Source organism: Adiantum capillus-veneris, chromosome 1 (assembly GCF_014529385.1).
Source record: "Adiantum capillus-veneris isolate H3 chromosome 1, ASM1452938v2, whole genome shotgun sequence".
NCBI lineage: Eukaryota > Viridiplantae > Streptophyta > Polypodiopsida > Polypodiales > Pteridaceae > Adiantum > Adiantum capillus-veneris.
Window position 1 is genome coordinate 135,338,485 of NC_140931.1, and position 8,684 is coordinate 135,347,168.

The 8,684-nt window shown below is 38.7% G+C and overlaps 1 long non-coding RNA gene across 1 annotated transcript; it reads right to left on the bottom strand.

Annotated features, from left to right (window-relative positions):
• Positions 1-3,131: 3,131 nt before the first annotated feature.
• LOC147465618 (uncharacterized) lies at positions 3,132-4,419 on the bottom strand. Its single transcript, XR_015188038.1, has 2 exons — positions 4,045-4,419; positions 3,132-3,279 (listed from the first exon to the last, which is right to left on the bottom strand). It is a non-coding gene; the product is annotated as an uncharacterized LOC147465618 (long non-coding RNA).
• Positions 4,420-8,684: the final 4,265 nt, after the last annotated feature.

Consider the following 8,684-nt stretch of genomic DNA (forward strand, 5'->3'; position numbering starts at 1 on the left):
CATTCCTAAGTGTGTTCACACACATCACTACCATAATATGGTAGCAGCATATGACCGAATTACCTTTCACACACAATGCAATGCAATATTTTTAGAGTTAGGGTTAGGGTGAAAACACTAATGAACAATTCATAATAGAGAGATCACAATGAAAGCATAACCATTTTGGAGCCAACCATATCTAGAGTTGATATAGATGAGGTGTGGATCCATGAAATCATGGATCAAGAGGTAGAAATCAAACCCCTTTTTGTAGGAATATCTTTTGAAATCCAGTGAAATGATAAATGCCTCATGGGATACATTTGGGTTGTCAATTGATAAATGCCATGTAGGTTCCAAGTAGCATAGTGAGGATACATATAGATACTCAACAAGTATGCACCTAGTTAGGGTTCTCCCAAGGGTCATAGGACATTGCCCACACCCAACAACCCTCCCCTTAGGCTTTGGCCTTTGAAAAATATAGAAGAAATACTCAAAGCCACACATGCTACTACTATGCCACACAATACAATACTGCCACACAAGTTACTATGCCACCAAAATACATCCCCTTAAACTAGTAAACCACGGTGGTAACAAGCTCTCTGGTTGACCAAAAATGACTCCAAATCATGCTAAGGATGAGGATCACCCCATCCTCTATGGAATCTGAGTGTCACTATGTTTTTGTTCATGGAGTAAACACATGATTTTTACTCCCTTTCCCCTCTTCTTCTTCTTCCTTGAATTCAGCAATATGTACTCCTCCCCTTGGCTTGTACATGCAGCTGATGTTGTTGTTTGGATTGCATTGATTGGCACAATGCATGCGAAAAATTTCTTGTATGATCCTTTGACAATGCTCTTTAGCCTAATGACTAGGCTAGCTGCATCTTCATATTTGTCCATTGAAGGTTTAGAGAATTGCTTTTTAAGGCTAACTTTCTCTTTTTGGTTTTGCCATCAAGTTCTTTTTAATATTTCCCATGCCATGTCTACACACTCATACTCATCTATAAACTAAAAATGATTATCATGTAGAGCTATGGTAATACTATGTAAGGCCTTCTCTTTGGCTAAGCGTCGTACACTAGCTATCCTACTTAGTGTGCCTTCACTTGATTGTTGCACTAGGGGTGCCTTTATACCTAACCATAGGTTCTTTTTTTCTTTTTTCATGAGATATCTTGTAAGGTTAGTTGTAACTTAGTCTACCATGTGTGGAACCCGTCACCATTAAATTTCTCAAAGTTGTATTTTGCCATGATTCAAATGAAGGGGTCTTATCTCTAGGAGACTCTCCAGAGAGGCATTGTCTACCTTCTCACAACTACACAATGAATGATTCGTCATATGAATATTAAGAAAAACATTATTAATGTATTATACTTGGTTGGGTAATAATTTAAGCTCAAATGATAAGCTTTGTGAACTAATGCTTTGTGAATTCCCTCTAGCCTAGAAATAGCTCTTGGTGCCATCTCCACAAGAGGAAACACTAGCAAGAACCCTCTTCAGTTGGATCTGACTGTCAAAGGTAAAAGGAATTTTGACATTCTTGAGGTCCGAATGTGTTCACTAGTTGTACATAATGTGTGACCGCTTTCCCATGAACCTAACGAGATATAATCAACTACAATTTAGTGGACCAATCAAGTCGATCCAAATTCCTTCATACCAAGATTAGGATTTTAGACATCGATCACACCACCCACAAGTTGTATATCCTCACTAAAATGGGACAACCACCAACTCAAGTGCCTCTTGGTGCTAGAGGGACTAAAGGTAGAGATGTTACTTTTGGCTCAAGCAGTGCTTTCCACATAAGCATGCGCGCGCGCACACACACACACACATCTAATCAAGGTATTGGTAGGGTTTAATTAACCCAAATACAAAGCTTATATTGGACGCTGGTGCATAGGAGGATCTTGCACACTATAAGCACGCCTAGAATTAAGCTTTGATCTTGGATAGGAAATAATACAAAAGTAATCCAATGCAAACAATCCAATAGAATCCTTAACCTAATGATGATTCCAAGAGCATTGATCACTCTATTCAAATGAAAATTGATAAATTGATTTGATCCAATTTCAACACCCAATGAGTGTAAGGAGTGATTAGGGCTAGGAGCTTTTTTGAAAAAGCTAATGACCATATGTTCGAAAAAGGATCTATGTGCTTATGCAATACACAATACACACAATTATGATAAATGGTTGATTCTAATAATCCCCCACAACCAGGAGAGTAGTGGCTCAAGAGTCTTGCTCAAGTACATGCTCACACATAGTTAATAGTGTTCTAATTAATCTTTAAGTGTATTGATGAGAAATAAAACAGGGAGATTAAGCATCTATGGTGATTAGAGGTACAAATCACTTAGTGGGCATTGATACCACTTATTAGAGTTAGGTTTAGGGTACACTAGTAAACCATTCAGATGATTTGATTGAGTGTATACAAGAAAGCCTCTTTTATAGTTGGAGCCAAGAATTTAGGGTTGACATTGGACAAGGTGGGGAACCATGACATCATGGTGCAAGTGAAAACTTTGTAGCGAAAACTTTTGGATTGTAGTGCAATTGTAACTGCTCCAAGCAGGACACTAAGGAAACATATGGATGCTCAACAAATGTGCACCAAGGTGTGGTTCTCCCAAGGGTCATAGGTCATAGCCCAATCCCAACAAATACTTGTTACTTGTTAAAGTAGGTGATTTGCCCATGGGTTTTTCTTCTTGAGTTGCCCCCTCAGCTTGGTCTACCAAGCATGGAAACCCTCACCATTGAACTTCTCTAACCCTTTTCCCCCCATTATACTAGAGAGGTTTTAGCAATGGAGACTCTCCAATCACTAGCGCCTACCTCTTCCAATTAAGATATAATCTCCATAAAAGAGAATTATGACATCTATTTCCTTATATCGTGATTTGTGTGTGTGTGTGTGTGTGTGTGTGTGTGTGTGTGTGTGTTTTTAAGATTGATTATCTAACAATAGTTTGATTTCACAAACTATTGAACCACACAATGGGACTAGAGACCAGACTGTGTTATACAATAACCACAAAATATTTATTTATAGTAGATAAGAAGTAAACTTAAAATGAGAGATAAAACTACATTGACATTTAGACTTGACAATTGGACACAAATTGTATTTTTGTGAATATATAAAAATATGAAAGTGTATACAAGGGCTATGTATCGATCGTAAAAAAACAATCAAGAATGGATGATCTTCAGCTATTGCTGCAGTTGTTATCGTAATCCCAAGGAAGGAACCTCTTACCTGCCACCATCCAAAACATGAAAACAAGAATATTATCAGTACTCCTGTAACATATACATGGGAAGACAGGTGTCTACGACCCCTTCCCCTTGTTATCGATGTCAAAGATTACAACCAACCTAGCACATCAGAGAATCAAACTAATGAGAATATGTGAATTTTGAGTATACAAAGGTCTGTAAAATCCTAGTATATATAATCTTAACAACTATAATAAACCATGTCATGATAATTAAACAACCAAGATGTAGTTAAACCATGTCATGACAATTAGATAACCAAGATTAGATGAACCAAAATGTAAAATCCATAACCTTTTTGACCAAAGAATTAAATGACATTAAGTGGTCATGGTCAGTGCGTGTGCGTGCGTGCGTGTGTGTGTGTGTGTGTGTGTGAGAGAGAGAGAGAGAGAGAGAGAGAATATTACAAGTTCAAGGTATCATAAAAAAGGTCAATACTCTTCTATCTAAAATTAAAGTCTGCAAATAACTTCTGTACCATAAAAATTTTAGACATTGGATTACCAAAAGCAACAAAAACTTTAATGGCTGTAACCCAAATTGTGTGATAGCATTTTATGGCATATCCATGAGCATGAAGTGTACATCCCTTTTACAAAAGCCATTGTTTGACATAAATAAAATTACTCATATTCTAACTCAATCATAACAAGTGTTTTGAGTACTATTTCTTGGTTAGAATATAAAAATTTAAACGTTTTCACATGAGAAAAACAAAAACAACAACAAATTGTGTGCATACCTGTCATAGCTTCCTCAAAAGCACATAAATGATGAAACTAGGGTCGTTTTGTATGAAGACGTATGGTTTACCACCACGCTCCATAATCTTGATTGTTGCTACTTGTGATGTGTGTCGAGTACTGAGAGAAAGAGAGGGGGGACGGGGGGAAAGATACAGGGGAACAAGAGCTCGTGAGGCTAAAGAGCCAACTTGTGAAGTAGGGTGTCTGGATTTCTCAAGAGAGATGTCAAGAAAAATGCGTAGCGAAAACTTGTGGATTTGTGGTTGTGAGGCCATGAGATCCGATTGTATTTTAATAGCACATCCAACCACAGATTTCTTAGGTGGAGGATTATGTGTGTTCATGCATGTATACAGTCGTGAGGTGTTTGGATGAGAAAACTCCAAAATAAGTATATGAGTGGGTGAGGTAGCGCTTGGCTTTAAATAAGTGAAAATTCTCAAAATTTGCATAAACGGGCTTATGTGTAATGTGTGTCTCATTTTTTATCCTCACATTTTTCTTATCCAGGCATTTCTTTAGAAGAACTAAAGTCCCAAACTTTCATCTTTATCCCAAACCCAATATTATTTTTCCCAAACTCTAAGCATCCTCAACGTTTTTGTAGTGGGCTTGTGAGGCTAATGTTTTCTTGGTGGGCTTGTGATGCTAATGTGTTGTGTGTGTGTGTGTGTGTGTGTGTGTGTGTGAGAGAGAGAGAGAGAGAGAGAGAGAGAAATTGTGGGTGGACAAACCTTCAAATAGATATGTGTTGCACTATAGAATGTGTGTGTGCACGGATGTACGTACACGCATCTCAATATGCGATAGGGCTTACATGGTGGGGAGGAAATACATCATGAGAAGAACGAAAGAAGTGTCAAAGATAGGATTTATTAAGTACTGTAACACACGTGTGTGTGTGTGTGTGTGTGTGTGTGTGTGTGTGTGTGTGTGTGTGTGTGTGTGTGTGTGTGTGTTTCCTCCTACTACATAGGGGTCGAGAGTGGTCATGATGTGCAGGTAAACCAAGGCCTGCGAGAGGGGGCTTTGGGTACATATACTGAAGAAAAAGACCCTAGAGGATGCGCACAAGGAGAAGAACAGAGAGGTGTTTGAGCGAAACATATTATGGTGTGAGCCTATGAGAAAACATGATCCATAGGATCGGGTATGTATGTGCAAAAATACACAATCATTGATAGCATGAGTGATAGAACACACGAGCCTTATGCAAGAGTGTATGGTATATTTCTCACAAACGCACTAAATTATCACTTCATACAAGTATTGAATGGATAATGTGGATCAATGATGATCTAATTTGAGTATCAAATGATTGTGTTGAAAGAGAGATAAAGGCTAGGGCATGATCAAAAATCACCTCATGAAGGTGGATTAGTGAAAAACAATATATTCTAATGCAATTATTACCTACACACACCTCCTCCTTAATCTATGGCAATTTGGTCAAGGAGGGTAGTGGTGGTGAAAGACTATATATGCTAATGCAATTACCCACACACACCATCTATTGCAATGTTGTGAAGGAGGGTAGTGGTTCATTGGTTGTTGAAGAAATTTTCCACATGCAACCTATCACACATAGATTAAGAAGTGCTTACACTAATGACAAGCTAAACTAATGACTTTAATAAAGTGATCAATGGATTAGAAAGTACCAATCCTTATTGACTTTGATACCAATTGCTTCATTAGGGTGGATTAAACAAACTAATATTCATAATGTGGGAGAGTGGAAACAACATAACTTTACAATATTGCAAGAAGTGCCGTTCCTTATACACGGGCAGCCTTGGCATCTAGGACTGACATAACACGATGACCTCAATCTATAGGTAGGAAAACTCACCCGATGTTCATAGTGATCCTCTTTTAACTCTATTGCATGCTATTTGAGATGCTTTAAGTTACATGTTCAGTAATGGGTAAAGGTTCTAAGTGTGAGTGCACACAAATTTGGATTCTCTCTAAATACCTCACACAACACTTTGATTAGTACCATGACTCCTTGAAACATGTCCTTAGGCTATGAGAGCCATTCTTTGTAAACAATACATGGGTAAAATATAGAGATAAACTAGAGACCTTTAACTCAGCTTGAGGTGTTACAAGTGCGCTCTACATCTTGCACTCAAGAATATAAGCACTAGGTACTTCGTAAAAACTTGTAACCAACCAAATCAATCCAAACTCGTAATCATCTAGAGAGGATCTTTGTTCATGTGACTAAACCTTAATCTAAATATCATGAAATTTTTAGCATGAATTCGCTTGAACCCTGTCATGAAATCTAATATCTACCTATCCCAAATGATTTTCTCATATTGAACAGATCATTTAATGTGGGAAAATGAATGGGAACGAGAGTTAGAATATAGATATGTGCTTTTAAATCTATCTCAGCATGGGACCAAAGGGAGAGAAGGCTACATCTCATTAAGGGTCCAAAAAAGAAATGGTCTACCAAAGAGCAATGAGCAGATAATGGAGCTTAAAAGACCTTAGGGTTAGCTTCATTAAATACCTCCAAAGGTTAGTGTTAGAAGTCCTTAGACCTAAGACCTTTAGGTACTTTAAACCTTAGGCAAGCTAGGCATGTGCTTGAGGTGCTTGTCGTGCTTGAGCTGACTAAGGTGCTTGAGGTGTTTGTCGTGCTTAATGACTAAGGTGCTTGAGGTGCTTCATGACTAAGGTCTTTGAGGTGCTTGATGACCAAGGTGCTTGTGGTCTTCAAGTCAAACATGACTCCTTCACAGAAGGGGGCAAGCCCTAAGAGTACGGGATGAGAGAGAACACACACACACACACACACTAAAGGCAAGCCCAAGACTCAAGAGGCATAAAGGACACATGTCAAGCCCCTAGCCCTGTTGCCCTCATAGTGTGCCTAAATTCTATTGGATGACCTTTAGGGAGGTCCAATGAGATTTTAGATGCATTTAATTACACAAGCTTTCAATAAGTCAAATTAGAGCTCTATTTCCGTGTACATGATTTTTGTTAGAGATTCTCAAAATGAACCTAATGCTTTAGCAAAAGAAAATATAAACAATCTCGAGGAATTAGAGTTATCCAATTTTATCAAGGGGTTTCAAGATGTCTTTATTGACGACATCCCTTGTGAACTACCTCCTAAACGAGGCAATAATGACCATGCAATTAAACTTCTTCCAGGAAGTTCACGTCTCATAAACCTCCTTATAGAGTTTCTCAAGTCAACAAGAGGAGATTATGCGGCAAGTGCATGAGTTAGTAGAGAAGGGCATGGTTAGGCCTAGCTCGTCTCCATTTTACTCACATGTGTTATTAGTGCAAAAGAAAGATGGCACATATTGTATGTTTGTTGACTATAGAGCACTGAATAGGATCACTATCAAGAATAGGTTTCCCGTTCCACGGGTAGAAGACCTATTTGATAAGCTACAAGGGTCCACCTACTTCAGTAGGATTGACCTAAAAAGTGGCTATCATCAAATAAGGATAGTTGATCAAGACATTGTAAAGACCGCATTTCGCACTACGTTTGGTCTTTACAAATACATTCTCGTGCCTTTTGGCTTGACCAATGCACCAGCCACATTCAACCGCTTGATGGAGAAGCTATTCGTCTCTCTCTCTCTCTCTCTCTCTCTCTCTCTCTCTCTCTCTCTCTCTCTCTCTCTCTCTCTCTCTCTCTCTCTTAAAGGGGGCAAGAAGGACACTTGTCCAAATGCTATCTCTATTGCTTGATATGACCATAGCTTGTGATTGAGCATGCTTCGCATGGACCAATGGGGTGCAAGCTAGTGCTAGGAGAGAGAGGGCTCGAGCAAGGCAAGCTAGGGCTCTCATTTTTGGCATTCTCACACACACACTCACACATTCTGTCATGTGTTGAGCAAGAACTTCATCTCCTTCTCCAAGCTTGAGAAGTAGAGAGCCTACACCAACTCCTCTTGTCTATGGAATGCAAATCCATCCAAGAGCCATGTTTCAAAGCAATGCTTAAGATCTTCTTCATCTCCATTACTATGCTATGCTCTACTCTAAGAGTAATGATATGTGCAGAGACTATTTCTTTCTTGTAAGATTTCCTTCCCTCACTCCCTACTAGCTCTCTCCACCTTTGAAGGTGGTTGAGGTATTGGGATTGAGGCCGGGGACAAGTCAATGTTTTTGCAAGTTAGTTACAGACATAATATTGGTGCATGAAGCTGGCATCAACAAGAACTCAAGGAACACAAAGCACGTATTGTACCAAGTCTCTCTTTAAGGGAGAATCTATATTACAAAGGCCTTTTGGAGGGGGGACCGTGGCTCCAAGTAAATCCGGTCCTCAAATGTTGTCAATTTCTCTAATTCTCTCTCTCTCTCTCTCTCTCTCTCTCTCTCTCTCTCTCTCTCTCTTTTGCAAGTATTGTTCATGCCAAGCTAACTAGGTATACTGTTTATTTTGCAATCTTCAATCAAGTACTCTCCTTATGGTCATTAAGAATCCTCTCAAGGAATTCCTCACTACTGTTACTTTAATTCCACTACAATCAATGTTATTAGCCATATTCCGTTACAAATCCACACCTCATTGTAGTATAAAGTACTTGGTTTTTCTCCTTGAATGATACATTGTAATCACTTCTTGAACTTAGTTTATTAC